Raw genomic sequence first — 17,835 nt, 5'->3', positions numbered from 1 at the left:
TAACTAGTCCTTGTGATTCACAAGTGCATTTTTTCCCATGTGTGCACTTTTAAAAAATAAAACCAGGATCAATCACACTTTTCTAGTCTCTTGTTTTTACTTAATGTTAAATCATGAGCCTCTTCCCACGTCAAAAACGTGATTTTGTAAGTGGCTTCTTGGTATCCCATTTTACGTACATGCCAGGATGCGCTTGGCCGTGTTCTCGCTGGGGCTCCGTCCTGGTGTTTAGATTTTTGTCGCTCTACGTAATGTGAGCTCCTTGGACCACCAGCTCTCACGGCCGTTCTGTACTTACACGGGGTCATCGCTGATCTAAAACATGGCACCAAATGACACGCACACATTTGGAGGCTCTTGAAGCCTTTTGCTGAATTGTTTTCAGAAGGCAGTTTAATCAACATGAACCACAAAGGGCCGCGTGCGAGCGTGTCCGCGTCACCAGAGTCTTGCTAAATCACAGCCGATCCACTCAGCGAAAACGTTTGCATTTTTATTTGAGGCCAAATACGTTATTGCACTTGCATCTGCCATTGGTGCGTCTCCCTTTATTAAAACAGTCTGCCCTTTTGTGTCCTCCCACTTCTCCTCTACACTGTTCATATTTTCCTTATTTGCTAGTTAAAAGTAAAACTGCTCTGTGAATATAAATTCTCTAGTTCGCTAGGAATACCTTCGCCGGTTTCTCATTTGTTTTTCCATTTCTTGTTTATGGAAGTGATTTTTAAAAATGTGGATGGAATCAAACCACCCACATTACTCTCCTTCTTCTGGCCTTGCCCTTCCCACCGCTGTTGTTTTCCTCCCTGCACGACTGTAAGAAGCCAACAGCAGCCAGCAACCCCAGCTGCCCCCTGAAAACGCACCTTCGCAGCTCCCTGCTGCTGTCCGGCTGGAGAGCAGTGCGCTCTTGGGTCTCCTCCTGGGTCGCAGGGTGTATTTTTAAAAGTTTATCCATTTGTTTTTAATAGATAATTTTTAGAGAAATTTTAGGTCCTTGGTAAATTTAAGGGACAGGTACAGAGATTTCCCATATACCCCTGCCCACCCCCCTACCACGGCCTCCCCATTATCAATGCCCCCATCAGAGTGGAACATTGCTACAGTCGAGTCATTATCCGACTTCTTTCTCTGCTTCCTCTTTCTCTGCGCCTGCCTCTCACGTTGGTGTCCCCAGGGGCCAGCCCTGGCCCCCCCCTCCCCATCCGCCACGTCTGCGAGGGCGCACGCCCACTCCCAGGGGTGACGCACTGTTGCTCCAGCACCACATCGTCTGCCCAACCCCTTCGTGGCCTCCAGACCTGCACTTCCAGCTGCTCACGATGTCTCCTCAGAAACATGTCTCACAGTCATCTTGACACACCCTCTTTCCCTTCCTGTATTCCCTTCTTTGGTGCAAACCACTGTCCTCAAGCTGCTCCCTGATCTGGAAACTCGCCAGCCTTCCTAAGCATGACGCCCTCCTTCACATCCCACACGGAATCACTGAGCACGTCCTGATGGCTCTCCCATCCTGTAATTTCTCAGACCCACACGCTGCTATAACACAGGACTGTTTTCACCTTAACTTTGCAATAAACAGACCAATTCACAGTTAGGAGTTCAGGGTAGCTGGTGAACACACACGTCACTCGTAGAACAGAAGTGATCTGAGTACTTGTGTGGCTGCTTTGAGGACGAGATAAGATAAAAGAGGTAAAGTGCTTAGCGTGGTCCCCGGAGAGAGGAGGCGTCCGGCAGGTGTCAGCTACTGTAACTATTAATCACACAGCTTCCAGAGTCCATATCCACAAGGCCAGATGCAACACTGCTGCCATAATTCTCTTTCTAAAATGCAAACCCGACCACTGTCTCCCTGGATATGCCAGTGGTGAAGGCTAAACACCTTAACATGACACAAGGCTGTCCATGAGGAGCCCTGCTCACACCTCCACCTCCATGTCTCACGATGCCCACCCCATGTTTCAGCCTTGCTGAATGTAATTGTCAACTGTTGCCTCAATAATGCCACGTAACAACCATCCTCCTGTACCTCTGATTTCGCTCCAGTGGGTTGAGACAGGCTTAGCTGGTGTGTGGGCTTCAGGCTGGAGTTTGGGTTTAAATCCACTCCATTTGTGTGTGTTCTGGGGCCCAGGCACCGTGTGATGCCTGCTCCTTTCTTGGCTGATATGGCAGACGAGAGCCAAGCCAAGCTGAGCCCACCAAAGGCCCCTCCTCACTTCATGTCTATCAACATTTACTGCCAGAGCAAGTCTCAGGGCTAAACCTTCAGCGCCAAACCCAGCATCCGTGAAGTGGGGAGGTACGCTGTGCCCACAGTGGGAGGGAAGAGGAGGGCGCGGTCGCCAAGCAATAATCCAGCCTAGGGCACCGGGCGGCTGGCCTCCCCCTGCCCCCGTGCGGCTTCACACCCCTCGCCAAACGGCTCCTTCGTGAGGTGGCCTCGACGCCCCCCCCCCCAGCCCACGTTCTTCCACTGAACGCACGCGGGTCCGCCTTGCGAGGCTTGGCCGGGCTGTCACCTCCTGGACAGAGCCCCAGAGCCACGCCCCAGAGCCATCCAAACCTTTCAGGAAGGACTCGGTGTCTAGTCTATTTTGTGTCTAGGACATGTCCTGTCTGAGACCCACCCTTTAACAAAGCCTCTTCAGGACACAAGGGCTGTGAGTCTACGTCACCTCTCTGTTACTCTTCGTTCCTCTTAATCGGCCCCTTGTTTAGGAAGCATAAAGTCTGGAGACACTTCCGTGTTCGTTTAGATTCTGATTCCATTGTCTTGCTGGAGTCTGGGAGGCAGGACCCACGGCTAGGGGATGACTTCTACGGGGGGACAGACTGCACTACCCACAAGCCCCACGTCCCTGCAGCCACCTGCCCCGTGGACCTGGCTCGGTCCCCCGGATGCTGGCCTCGCCTTCACCTCTGCTTTGCAGTTTCGTTGTCCACGTTGGCCCCCTCTCCCCCCGCTGTGGCGCACTTAGCAATTGCTGCCGTGGCAGAAAGGTGAATTTCCAAAGTCGATCTAATAAACCCCTGTCATCCAGCCAGTGTATTGTTGGCTCTCGCCAAGTAATCCCTTTTCTCTCATAAAAGAGTCTGAGAATGAAGAACCCCGGCAGGTGTTGCAAACCAGCTATGCTTTTGGATGCTGAGAATACAAGCCAGGTGTTCTCAGATAACATCTGGTCACGTCCAGTTGCTTAAAGGGGGACCCTGGACTGCACCGGCCAGGCCAAAGTGGACACCAGAAGCAATTTTATAATTAACAGTTGCAAACTGGGTACAAAGGACACATCTTATTCACGCTCACGGGACCACAGGTAACCTGAACCTTGCAGCGGGCCTCGGCCGGGTGGGTGGAGCGCTCAGTCCTGCCTGCCCGTGGGGCTGTGTGCACCTGAGCGCGCTCTGTCAGGCTACAGTTAACCTCCCAGCCCTTCCCACGAGCCCCCGGGCCTGCACTCATCTCCCCCGACGCAACGCGTGGGAGGCTCAGCAAACCCCGCAGAGGGCAGCGGCTGGTCCCCTGCCACATGCTGTCCCATGGAAACTCCTGTGGGTCTAGACTTACAGCATTCTCAGGAGGAATATTTTGAAGCCAAAATAAATAAAAAAGAAAAAGTGGGAAAGAGTCAAACAGGCAATTATTTGTAATAGAAAAAACTATTGATTTTCCTTTTTTGATACATCGTCTAAATTATCCCTCAAGAAAAGTAGCAATGCATCTTTAAACAGATTTATTGGTTCTGGGAGGGAAAAAATGTGTTATTTAACTTCAGTGCTATTGGATTTTTCTTTTATGTTAGTTATAGAAATAGCACAGATGAACAGAAACAGGATAGGGAAATTCCTTCAAGGATCACAGTTGGTCCCAAGGCAAGATGCCCTAGTATTTCTCTCCAAGTAGCAAGAGTTCATCAACAAAACATCATTTTTCTTGCTAAATAAGTGATATCACACATTAACAGTTTTCACAAAATGCGAAGTTCCCGGGAGCGAAATAAGCAAACCCTACTGGACCCCCGGTGTCACCCCGAGGCTCAGGCCCTTTGCTGTAAAGGACCGTTGCCCCCGGCAGAACCCTGGGCCATCTCTGACCCTGGAGCTGTGATCCCCCTTCTCTGAGCTGCCTTTCTCCACACGTCTTTCCAGCCTGCTCCTGTCTGTCACTCACTGGCCCCCGAGACCAGAATGCACAACAGTCTGACTTGCGGGAAGCCCCCCATCCTGTTGTGGAAATGAACATGAGGTTGACGGGCAGAGCGCTGCGTGCCTTTCCAAGCCCTGACCCCTCTGGGGTCCCAGGGACTGCGGACCTGCTCCCAGATCCCGCCATGCGCCTGCCATGTGACCTTCAAGGTCCCCTCACCAGGTGTCCTCATCTATCATTCAGAGGCAATCCCAGGTGACCTTGCTGAATTGTCACAAAGAAAAACTACTCAGAATGATTGGAAAGCATTTTTCAAACATAAAGTGCTCCCAAAGCGGTGAATACATATTTCAGACCACAGCGCCAAGCTGAGCCCCTCAGCGTGTTTGTTCTTTAGAGTCAGCAGTTTAAGAGTTTGATGGTTTGGGTTTTTAGGTTTTGATAACGAGGCCCTTTCCAGTAACTAGCGGGGGGGGGGGGGAGGATAGTCGCCAGGACCGGAGATAGAATAATGCACAGAATCCAGGGGTCGGGGGCACCAGGTCCTGATCACACCCGGGGAAGCCCCAAGACCATCCTCTCTCCCTTTCCTCCTGGGCTGCGGTCCCCGTGCCCGCAGCTTTCTGAATATGTTCATTCCTGTTCCTGCAGGAGATGGAGATTCGGGCGTGGAAACGGAATGCTCGTGTGTTCGCACGACTGCACACGGCAGTCCTTCCCCCCGCCTGGGATGACTGGGGTGTTCTGGCTCTTCACGCTTTGAGTGACGCACCCAGGCTTCGAGGCTGCTCCCCACCCACACTTGGGAACTGGGGGTAATAATTACTCAGCCCAGGAAGTTGGGGCTCAGAGCTGCATTCTGCTTCAGAGCCTGTGGGCTAGAACACCTCCTTGTCTGTCACGCAGCGAGATGAACGTGAGTGTTGCCCTGGTTGCCAACAACTCACAGGCACTCTGGGTGTTGGCTTTGGCCGCCAGCTACTGTGACCTAGTGCCCTGCATCTGCCTCGTTTCCCGGAGGTGCACGTACCTGTGTATCAGCCCTTCTACCAAGAAAACTCAACAGTCATCTACCTGGGGACCAGCGGTGCGTCGTATTCTGTATACCAGCATGCATTTGGGGAGATGGCCCCTTGGCAAGGAGCTTTAATCACCTTCCTCCCTTCTCTCCGTGGGACTGTCAGTTTGCAGTCAAGTGGGGAGAGCCGGGGCAGAGCTTGGGAAAGCTGGCTTACACGTGGGAGAGGCTTATCCACAAAGACCCGCGGCAGGCTTTGGTGAGATCCGGCGAGCAATGCCTGCATTCAGTGAGGCCGCTGGGCTCCTGACCGCACCTCCCGGGATGGAGCGAGCACAGAGAAATCTGGATCCTCCCGTGTGACAAGTGATGTGAATACGGACCCTTCTTTAAAACTCCAGCTAATTCAGGTAGCAGGATGAGGTGTGCGTGTCATAATTAATCCCTCATGTATTGCAAGCGATTTAATGTCAAAATAATCAACAGTCGCTTTTTTTCACCCTTTTGTGAGTACAGAATAAATACTGTCATTTAGCCGCGGCAAACATCAGATTTCTTTCCTGGTCTTTGAATAACACTCTTCGTGAGGTAAATACCAGAACTCCCCTCCAACTCTCCCTCCCCAAACCCTGCAAACCACATACACATACGCTCCTTTGGAAGATAAATCACGGGTGTCAAAAGAAAAGCAGTGTGTTTAGTTTCTAGTTGGTACCTTGCATGCCGATTATTCTAATTTAGGGTCCAAACACTAGAGAGGCAAACACGACAAGGGTGAGGGAATGGGGCGGAGCAGGGAGCTCCTCTCACTATTTGACCTTTGTTTCCTAGTGGATCACCGACAGTGAGCTGGAAGTTATTATTATTTTTTTTTTATTATTTTTTTTCGCAAGGCAAAGCCACCACTACGAAATGGCCAATGCACTCTTTCAGTCAAACAGAGTTCACTTTTTCAACAAACAGGAGTCAGAGAAACGGCCAAGTGCTGCCTTCTCTTCCAGGGTCAGGACGTGGAGAGCCTGGGTCCACGGCATCGCCCGTGCACCAGGTCATACGCCTCGGGGTCCATGCATCCCCCACTCCCAGGGCACCCATGTTCCTTTGGCTTTGGGTAGAAACTCTCCTGTTAAACTAATACTGTGCCCAGAAAGAGGGCCCAGGGGAAAGAGGGGAGCAGATAGTTAACCTCCAGCTGCTCTAGGTCAGAAGGGATGGGACTAAGATGCAGACTTTGAGGTGACATTTCACGACACATGAGAAGACCAAAGCATTACTGTTTTACTTTAACAGATCTCGTGGGAAAGTGATTTTTAAATTTTAAAATGGAAAACAGGGTCCCCAGAAGAGCCCCTTCTTAGAGATGAGTTCGTAATTATCACGGACCTGAGTTTCCCGTGAAATCACACTGTGTCACCCTTTGGTATCTGTTCAGCCATTGTCACAGACGAATGGGGCCCCTCCTCCCAGTACCGACGCATGTTCTGCAGACATGCAAGGAGCTTCTGACTGCTTACGTTTCACAGGTTTCACAGTCTTCTTTCGACGATTACTGGTTTTATTTAACTCACACGGGAGCATCTTCTTTGCCAAAAGCTCTGGCTAGAGGCTCCTGTTACGTTACAATAAATACAAGTCAAGCCTTCACACGACCCACACGCACACACATTACCAGTAATTACAGCAAAAAGCCAGGCCCTTCTGGAGGCCAGCTCCTGAGGGACGAGGGCTGCCCCGCTCTCTCCCTGGACCCGCAGCTCCTGGCACAACACCCTGCACACTGCGGGTGTTCCGTCGCCGCTGGCTGACCACGTTCCCCTCGCCCGGGAGGGAGGATCCGGGCGTCTGCCACCTACAGGGCCCGGGGGAGGGTCCCGGGGCTTCCCAGAGAGCTGCACACTAGCATCTCTCTCCCAGATCACGGCTCTCAGGGCGTCAGCGAGGAGCGGAAAGCCAGCGGAAGCCCTGGAGTGGCAGCCCGCTGGTCCTTCCCTGTCACGAATCTTCTTTCGCGTTGCCTCACTAGATTAGACAGCCAGCTACCCAGCTAGGTCCCAGGCGGGTGGCAGAGCCAGCAGAGACGGAAGGCACTGCCGTCGGGGGTGAGGCGGGGACGGTGGTCCCCAAAGAGCAAAGGAGACCCAGGGAGCCCGGGACCGCGGGCACTGCGGGGAGATGCCGTCCGGGAGGCGGGCTGGCCCACCGGCAGGAGGGCCGTGAAGGCCCGTCTTGCGGGCTGAGCCTCCCGGCCACGCGTCTGCACCGCCGGGAAGGGCAGCTGTGCCCACTCGGCCCTCTGGCCCCCATCCAGCGGCCTCAGGGGTCAGGGCGGGGAGGGGGCGGCCGGAACGCGGCGCAAGGAGGTTTGCAGGGGCAGCGCTGCGAGCCGCCGAGTCGATCTCCCCCATAGACTTTTCTTTTAAAATAAACTTCTCTCTGAAAACTGCCTGTGGAAGCATTAGCTTTAACAGTAGACTTTCACTGGTTTATGAGCTGGCGGTAAAATCCTAAAACCAGAAGCTCCTTCAGGAGGTACTAACACACCATTTACAGAAGTGCTGCCGTGAAAATAATATGTGGCAATGCAGCCACTGTAAATCCACACGCGCTCACGCACACAGCGCGTCGGCCCTCTGTTACTGTTTTCTCTCTAAGAGGACGTGCAAGACGCAGACACGGCCCTCCCGCCGGCCTTCCCAGTGTTCCCAGCCAACCCGCTCAGGACAGAAGCCGTTGCACAGCAAGGGGGAGGGTCCCCGGGTGCTGTGCTCCGACGCCACTGGGCTGTTTGCAAGGATCCTACCAGTAGACACAGGAATATGTCACCAGTGTCACTGCTTAACAATGGAATATGACAGCATCCATGCAACCGATCAGCATAAATCAACGTAACGCCCACTTTGCAGCATTGGTATCGAAAGCTTTTGTCCTGAAGTAGTAAGAGGAAAAAGACAGCCTATGATGAATTGTAATGATTTCGCTGGAATGCTAGCAGATGACTGTGGGACTCGCACGTGCATGGGACCACACACTAACAAACACGTGGCAGCATCACAATCTCGGGCTGCTTTGTTCTCATTCCGGAAGCTCCGTCAGAACACATGCGTGGTTTCCCAAATGCGGCTACCAAAGACCAGGCTAGCGTTATCTCACAACCCAAAACCCTTTGATGATCGGGTGACATAAAACTTTCCTGATACACTGAAGGCCGTTCCACGAGTCGCACATATAATCCCTGAAGTTCAAACTACAGATAATCGTGCCTCACAGGGCCAACTTCGAAAAGCAAGAGAAGACAACTGCACCCTGAGTGGCGTTTCTGACAGCTGAGAGATGGGGGCTGCCGTGCAGGGGGATGAAGCAAGGTCGTACGCGCTTCCGACGGCAGTAAGCACGCTCTCCTTGCTTTCCTTCTTGTTGTTCGAAGCTGGCTTTAGAAAGAAAAATCATCCAATTATTCCCTTTGAAATGAATTTCTTCATTTTAGCCAATTGAGAACATGGAAGGACTTGAAAATGTACCAGGGAAGTATTCTTTATGCCAAACGATGAGGCTGGGCACATGTCCAGAGAAAATTCTAAATCAGAAAGAAGCGTGCAGCCCAGTGTTCACAGCAGCACTATGTACAACAGCCAGACATGGAAACAGCCTAAATGTCCATCAACAGATGACTGGATAAAGATGACATGAGATAGACAGATCGATCAACCGATAGATAGATCATGGAATACTACTCAGACATAAAAAAGAATGACATACTGCCATTTGCAGCAACATGGATGGACCTAGAGATTATCTTATTGAGTGAAGTAAGTCAGAGAAAGACAAATATCATCTGATATCACTTATATGTGAAATCTTAAAAAAATGATACAAATTCTATTTACAAACCAAAAACAGACTCATGGACATAGAAAACAAACTATGGTTACCAAAGGGGAAAGGGTGGGGGAGGGATAAATTAGGAGTTTGGGATTAACAAATGCAAATTACTGTATATAAAACAGATAAACAACAAGGGCCTACTATAGAGCACAGGGAACTGAATTAGATTTCTTATAATAACTACAGTAGAAAAAAATCTGAAAGGAAAATACATATATGTATGTATATGTATAACTGAATTGCTTTGCTGCACACCTGAAACTAACACTGTAAATCAACTAAATTCAATAAAAAAATAAAATTAAAAAATAGCAAAACAAAAACCAAAACAACAAAAGATGGACTGAATGTCAGAGCAGCATTACTGAAAGGTGGTCCAGGGCCCGGCTCCCAAGGTTGTGAAAGGAGGGTCACACTTTCACATACAGCCTCCCTTGCTGGCCCACGCTGGCCAGGAACATGCGAGCAACCAAGGAATGAGCCCACTCCCCGGGGAGCAACGGTGCCCACATACCCAGGTGTTTCGTCGACCCCACCCTCCTCGCCGCCACTCCCGCCACCCTGAGCGCTGCAAAGAGAAAGACAAAGATGGTCCTTTTCCTTTGCAAAGCACTGCAATGATGAAATGATGGCTATATATTGAGTCTTACTACAACCAGGGCAGAGTATTAAGCTCTTTTCTATATAATGTTTAATCCTTAAAATTACCCCGGGATATAGGTGTAACCCCATCTAACAGATGAGAAAAAAATGTGGTCTGGAGAATTTCAGTAGCTGTCCCTTCCTCCCATAACACGTGTGCCAGCAGCTGGACTCGAGAAGGACCACGTACACGCTCAGGCACCGGGTGGCGCTGCCGTCCCCCGGGGACTTGGGTGGCTGTTTAGCAATAGTAGGAACTGGGCTGAGAGGTGTAATCCAGTTAATAAGTATTATTATTCAATATGCTGATTATTATTAATATCAATATGTTGAATAATAATTATTCAATAATCACTGAATATTCAGTTCAACATATTGAATATTCATATTCAATATTCAATAATCAATTCAATATATTAAATTGAATGATCATTATTCAATAATTATTGAATGCCAGCTACGTGCTCAGTGCTGAAAAGTAAAAAAGGAGACCATGAGATGCAGTTCATCTTTTTCCCAGTCCTACAACCTTCACTTCCTAAGAGTCACACTTTTCGTAGGAGGAAAAAAAAATTCAAGCCCAATGACTTACTCTTCCTCCACTTCTGCAAGAAATCATCATGCAACTATTTTGGTACGACATGGAAGAAATTTGGCGAAGAGAAAGAAAAATATAGAAATGGTTTACCTTTTTTTAATTGGATCACCTTTTAAAAAGTTAATTTCGACTTAGGTCTAAATACCTCAGAGAACAAAAACTCGGCACGTCTGAAAGATAACTGGCCATCACAGAAGCATCCACGCTCCCGGGAGCACCTGCATCTGCGGGGAGGCGGGACGGCTGAGCACACGCAGACACTTTCTCTCACGTGAGCAGGTGCTCACAGCTCTGAATTCCTGAACCTGCAATTCAGTTCATACTTCCTTCAAGTCACCCGTTAGTAGGAATCTTGGCCAGCCTCCCAATTCAGCTGATACCTTCTCTCTTCCCTTCAGTAAGACTGAAATTGCCTAATGTAACCTTTTCAATAACAAAGCATCTACATTCCCACCAGTGAATTGCTCATCTTCTTGGCTAGGTCTCGGTCAAATCACCTTTATGATTCATACAAATTGCTACATGACACAGACACAGAAACTGGGATTTACTGTCAAGGGAGTTGAAAGAATCCAGCAGATGCTACAGGCTTTGATTTGATTCTGGGGTGCAGACATACGGCTTCATGCTCTTCCCAGTTACGGGCACAAGCACAACAGGTACAATCCAAGGGCCAGGGATAAAAGTTGTTACTGTAAGTTATTAGGCCAGTAATTTCAGTCACCCCAAAAGTTCATTGTGCCCAATTTTAAGATTTTCCCGAAGTTGCAATGACAAGATTGATGATTTATGGGTTATTGGCTATCATGCAAGGATAATGAAAACAAATGCCTTGATTTGCGAATATGTATGCCAGCTTTATGCATATAAATAGACTTTAAAAATCCTATTGTGTTTTATGGCTCCACATAAATAACAAAACAACCTCATGACTTGGAAATCGGGCAGGTGCATCTTAAGTGCTCCAATCAGACCACTTGGTTTCTCCATTAAACTCTCCCATTAATGCCAATCTATGAGCGATCCTGCTTGGGAAGATACAGGAGGAGAGGTGGGTGCTCCCCAGACATCACTGTGCTCAGGAATCACCCAGGAGTCCTATTACAATACAGGGTCTGATTCTGCAGGTCCGTAGTGCTCCTGCGCAACTCCCAGGTGATGCTGTGGTACATGGACCACCATTTGAGTCGCAGAACATTGGACTTCTCGATGCTCCTGAAGGTCCTATCTCCACCTAAATCCTTGATGGAATGATTCAGACGCAGGAGAAAAGAAAGAGCTACTATCGCTATAAAAAAATAAGCTATTTGAAGATACCTGCAGGGTGTATTTAAGGAAGCATGGTTTAAATAAAGCGTGGTAAGAACCTCTTGTAATTGCATGGGTTTGCGATGCTTGTTTAATTCTGGGACCCCAGTTCCGTGAGGGTTCTCATTCACCCCTTCACCTTCCAGAGAGCTGGCACTCTAGATCTGGATGAAAAGACTCATCATAAAAGCTATTTTTACACACTAGCAAAAATGCTTCTGCTCCCCCACCTCCTCATCTTCCTCCTCCTCCTCCTTTTCCTCCTCCTCCTTCTTCTTAATGACTTTTTCAGGGAGGAAGGATTTTTTAATTGAAAACTCCTGACTACCTTTTCCAGCAGAATCAGCATGTAAATTACTCAGTGTGATTGACAGGTGACTGCACTGTACTGAGCTCTTCGGCAGAGCAGCAGCTCACAGCCTTGGGTGTCAACACCAAGAGCGCTCCTCTCCAGAACCATGACCTTCCTTCAAGGAGCGGGCGGCAGCGGCCCCGCCCCAGGGAGCTCCCCAACAGTCACTCGGAGCCAGTGGGCTGCTCAGACAGTAAATCCACCCACTGGGAAGCCATGGGTGAGGATGAAGACCTGGGGCATTTACGAAACGTTATACAACATCTTCTCATTTAATTCCAACTTCAGATAAAAATGTGTTCCCTGGTCTTATTAGTTCAAACCTTCAGACCAACATTTTGTGAAATTCCGTCGTGGCAAACCCCCGTCTCTCAGACTGCGCACCTCCTTTTCTGAATGCCTCCACCCCTGCTTTTGGACAACCATTTCCAAAGGATCAGGCTGCACCACACACGGGCAGATTTACATTCAATCTTAAAGTAGCAAACTACTTAATAAATCACAAACTTCCAAAGCCACTAGGTGAATCACGTTAGTTCAACTTTGGCAATGCCCACATTTTACTCACAAAACGCACACACGCACAAATTAATTTAAAATAGGATATAACATAATATTGAACTTATGCAAATGAATATTGACATAAAATTTGGTTAGTGTTTGAAAGACCTGGAGAGGTAAATAACGTCACACTCTACTCTCTTAACCTTACTTGAATAAAATATATTTTAATTTTTCGCCCTAAATTTTCCCCAACTCATTAAAGTTTCATTATTTCTTTAATATCCTCAAAAACATTTATTTCATAAAGCTTTTTTTTCCTAAAAGGCTTCTCTTTTCATCTTAAAATGCATGAGTGCCAGGAAGTTCCAATTTTATCTCGGTATTGACTTTTATGTTGATGAATATGCTTTTCTTTCTCTTCTCCTTTATTTGTATAGAAATCACATGATACAGCTTTCCTTTCTTTTTGATTAAAATGTTATATTTGATTTTCCAGGAATAAAGTAGTTCACACAGACCAAAGTAAGACAAAAGTTTGAATCTGGAAAACAGCCAGATGGACCAACCAAGCAATATAGAAAAACTCTAAATCAGCAGGAACCATAAATCAGTCACGCCACTCAAATTCACATTTGTAATGTAATTTATTTTTGAGAGAATTTACAACTATGCAAGCTCCACTATTTATTAGGTAAGGGAGGGATCTGAGGGAAGTATTTATGTCTTACTAATTCTTTTTATAACCTATTAATTCAGACAACTTATAACATATAAACAATCTCAGCTGCATTACCTAAACTTGGCAAATCACGCTGTGGATTCAGACACCAAGTTAGGTGGACTGATGGCCTTTTCAACACTTTCAGCCCTGAGATGCTGCAACTCGACTGAGAAAATGCTCTGAGGTAGAGAGAGGCCTGCCAGCAGGGTGGAAGGTCAAGTGCAGTATCTGAAATGACCCTCCTTCCTAGAGAAAACTTGGCACTTGGAGAAACTAGAAAACTGCACAATTTTTATAATGCTTTTTTAAAATTGCATTTGTATCCTAAAACAAAAGCTATAGTCCCTTTACTTCTTACTTAAAATTACACGTTTATTTTTCTAAATTTCTGATCCTCCAGAGCAATTCTATTATCTTTTATCCAAGAACCGTCTCGTGGAGATCACTGTAGATTAAAATGTACTGTCAAATATGTTAATGGCGTTTCTTCCTTGAAGTTGGAGAGCTATCAGCGCCAGAGGGGAACATTCCTGGATGCCAGGATATGGCCCAGATAATTTCTGGAAATACCTTCTATTTTTCACCCAGGTCGTATTTTATTTTTATTATATATGAAGTTTTCATAGCAGAATAGAACACATAGAACACGATGGTGTATGACCATCTTCTTTGGTTCCTAACAAACTAGATCTGCACTGTGCTGTTTTGTTCTATCTAGTGATATGAGAAAAGAAATGTTTGGTTTTTAATTATATACATGTGAGATTCAGCAGGTACTGGAAGTGATATTTTAAGCTCCCTCAGCTTTGTTTCAAGGTTTGAGTGTGTTAATTCCTATGCAAATCGTTCTGTGGCAGAGTTCACTGTCACACTGATGCTGGAGAAAGAAACTTCCATCTATTCGTTCAAAGAAAGAGAAATTCTGGGAGAGTGGGTGAAAATTAGGGAGGCAAATCAAGACAAGACCTTCTTCTGAAGCCCCAAATCTTTTAACGCTAAATTTCATGGCACAGACTCATTGTGTAAGGGTAGGTGTGACTAATGTCAGATAAGAAATGCACAGCATGGACCAAATTCTTCGCTAGAATCGCAGACGACAGCTAACGGAGAGCCACCGTGCTGGGAGACGGAACTATCCAGTGGCTGCTGCACACGGGCCAGCTGTCCGTCGAGCAGAGCTGAGCTGTTTGCAGATCTAACATACCTTTTGAGAAGCAACACAGGTGGGTCTAGGAAGGGATGTGGGTGTTTTACTAATGAGCATCATATCTTCCTACATAATCAGCGTCATGAGTGCTTTGAGGGTCTTCAGCTACCATGAGGTTTAGAGATGCTGCTCACTCGTCCCCTGTTGATCTGAATCCAAACTCCGAATCCCAGAATCAACGATTGATTAAACAAATTCTTTCAGCCCTGCAGATAGTCAGGATTAAAGTTTTAGCAAAGGCTCTGGAAGTGTTAAAACCAATTTAAATGGTACAACAGGTGGGCAGTAGGACGGGAGGTGGAAGGTGGGAGAGGTGCAAGAGGAAAGAAGAGCAGACGGAGGCGGAGGCACCGCCCATTTACACCATCTTTCTGCCCCAAGACGCCTTTTCAGCTAAACGCTCCCCTGCAGTCTTGGCTGAAGACAGCTGCGGTTATCTGGTATACCCCTGTCCGCCATCACAAACCATCTTCCTGCTGCTGCTCAGAATGTGAATCACCTGAAAATGATGGCCTTCTCGGTGCTCAGCACCACTTTCTGAATGTGACTGCCCAACCATCTAACAACTAAATTTCCGTTAATGGTGTCTACCTTTTCTTAAAGTTCCAGGAAACTGCTAACCAAAAACGTTAACCTAATCACTGAAGTTAAGACCACGGACAGTACTTTGGCTTTTACAATGAGAGAAAATATTTGGACACCAAATTTGTGATCAGTTCTGTTTTCCTTCTCTTCAGAGACCTTTCAGAAGAACAGGAAGAGCTCCCCTGTGTGAGTTGTGGGTCTTCTATGATCCACTCTCTTGTGAAAATTCATATGGCCTCTATTTGGCTGTTAACATCCGAGAGAAAAAAAAATGCCTTTTTAATTTCACTTTTCTTTTCCAATAGTAATTTATGACTCTTATATATTGCCTGAATAGTTTTGCAGAGGCAAAAATAAAAATACAACTTTTTAAAAGCCATTAGTGTTTCCAAGAAACAACTTGGAAACAGAGATGGAGTTGGTATCTGAGACATCCACTTCCCAACCTCTTCATTTCATTCTAAAAATTACACGGGAGAAAACATACTTTCAATTTTAAAAAAAGTTGTTGGCCTTCGGTAACGTTTTTTTCAACCAGAAGGTCATTTTCCCACACTTTCCTAGCACCCTCTCTCCCTGCATCAGTGGCCACTGCTGGCAGGGGCAGCAGCCAGAAAGGCAAGCGTGAGGGTCGATGCCAAAGGACAGCTGGCTGAAGGGGATTCTTGCATTTGTACAAGACAAAGCGAGCTTTGGGTGACCATCTGGGGGCCTCCTGAACTCTTGGGGCTAGAACTACAAGTGCTGATCCTGAGGTCACCTTCAGGTCGTGTTCTGGAAGGAAACAGGGAGAGAAGAGGAGTAAGGTCCCAGTTCCTCAAGTGCCACCAACTGCTCTCAGGGCTCAGGTCCAGGGGGAGAAGGTTAAGTGTAGAGACTATCAATGATTACCTTTCTCAGGCCACAGTCAGACCCTAATGGGCTAAAATTTTGTATCGAAGATGCCTCTATGCCAATCCATTAAGAGTCCATTTACTTAAATAAGTTTCTCCACAGAAAGACCCTGAGAAAAAAGAAATTGCAAAGGTCTAGCAAATAAATTGAATATAACATCAGTATCATAGAGCAGAACTCACTGAGTATGTGCACAGAAGTATCTCTTTACATGTTTGCTAGTGTATTAGCCTTCTAAGCATTTATAATTAAAAAATAATCATTACATTTTAATACCAAATAGAAAAAAATTTTTTCAAATTTTTATGTTTATAAAAATAATAAACTGGAAATATACATCCCTTAAGCATTAACTTTAATTTCAAAATAATTAAAACTAAATTCAATGTAGTCAAATCAATCATAAATCAATCATCAAAATCAAAAATAAAGTCAATGTAGTAAAAGTTTCTATTGATTATCCACAACTCTCTAGAAGCCTTCAGAATTTACTAACTGGTTCTAAGAGAACATGTAGCTCAAACTCAAAGCTACTATATGTTACATTGCTCAGTTAACAGGTTTGAACCATGACATGGGTGTAAGTCAGCAATGCTATAAATACGGTGGCTATATTTGGTGGTCAAGTGGGATCTCCGTTTTTACTCGGCAGAAGTTGGAGACTTTGGGTTTTGTTTTACTCAACATTGATAATTTTGCAATCTGCAAAAGTGTAAACTATTAGAAGTTCTCCTATGCCACGTACCGGTGTAAAGAAGGCATTTTCTGCATCTGGGTGAATGGTCTGTGGCAGAGAGCGAAGGGCAGAGGGAAGGCTCGCCGAGAACTCGGAGGCACAGAGTCATGGTCAACGCCTGCTTGAATGCTTCCTGGGATTTGTAACCTACACGAAACGAACGTGTATATCCAAGGTCAGAAATGTTTCCTTGCTTTCTAAATAATTCAGAATAATCCAACTCTTAACTGTTTAGTCAAAGGAATTGAAACAGGTCACTTAGAGCAAACAAAACTTAGATTGGTGCCAAGTGTCAGGGGAGCCTTGTGGAATTACATGCTGTCGGAACCACTACGGTACCTTCTAAAGCTTTCACCATGCAGACCTCAGGGACCCAGATGAACCAGGCCCTCTGGCTAATGAGCCCTTGGTTTGAACCTAGGAGGGTGTTGAGGGGTGGACAGCAGATAAAGTTCTTGAATGTTCTCATTCAAGAGCCTTTTTTTCTTGACTATCTTTCCCTAGGAACCTGAGGATGTGCATCCTTTTTGACCTTTAGAGCACAGCCGGGGATGATCTGGTTCTCAGGCTTGGCTGCCTGAATTAAGCAATGGAGCTCGGAGAAGAGTTAACTGTGCATTTTAGAGCGAATTTGTCCCCCGGTCATTTATCAACCTCTTGCTTTGTCCCAGTGACGCCTGCATATTCACACAGTACTAGCACATTCTCATGGATCTGAAAAAAAAGTCAGTTTTCCAGGGATAAATAGATAACTCTTTGCTCTGAACCCTGGGAGCCGGTGGGCCTGCATCGCTCTGTGTGCCCAGGTGCATGAAAAATGTACGTATGCCCGGCGGAACGTCGACAGTCAGACAGTGCCACCCACAACTTTCCCATCATGATTTGCTACCTGTCCCCCCAAAACCCAGAAACCTGGGCTCCGGCCAGAAGTAAATGAGCAGAACAAATGAAAGAAAGAAGTAACGCCTTTGTCGCATTTATAGTCTGTGGTCTAAGCAGAAGCAGGAAATACCAGAAATTTCCAAGAGAGGAGTCGTTTCCAGGAGATTTTTCAGACTAATTTTGCATAACCACGTTTGCTTATCCAAGAGACTTAGACAGTTTGAATTAAGCATCTGAACTTCTGGGTGCTCATTTGAACCAAAGCCAAACTCTGAACTTTTCAGGTTTCCCTGTCATTAATCAAAATTTCGAAGATCAATGGCACGTAATGAATCAAGCGTAACAGCCGCCAT

This window comes from Camelus bactrianus, chromosome 30 (genome assembly GCF_048773025.1).
Source record: "Camelus bactrianus isolate YW-2024 breed Bactrian camel chromosome 30, ASM4877302v1, whole genome shotgun sequence".
NCBI lineage: Eukaryota > Metazoa > Chordata > Mammalia > Artiodactyla > Camelidae > Camelus > Camelus bactrianus.
This window is presented reverse-complemented; position numbering follows the sequence as displayed.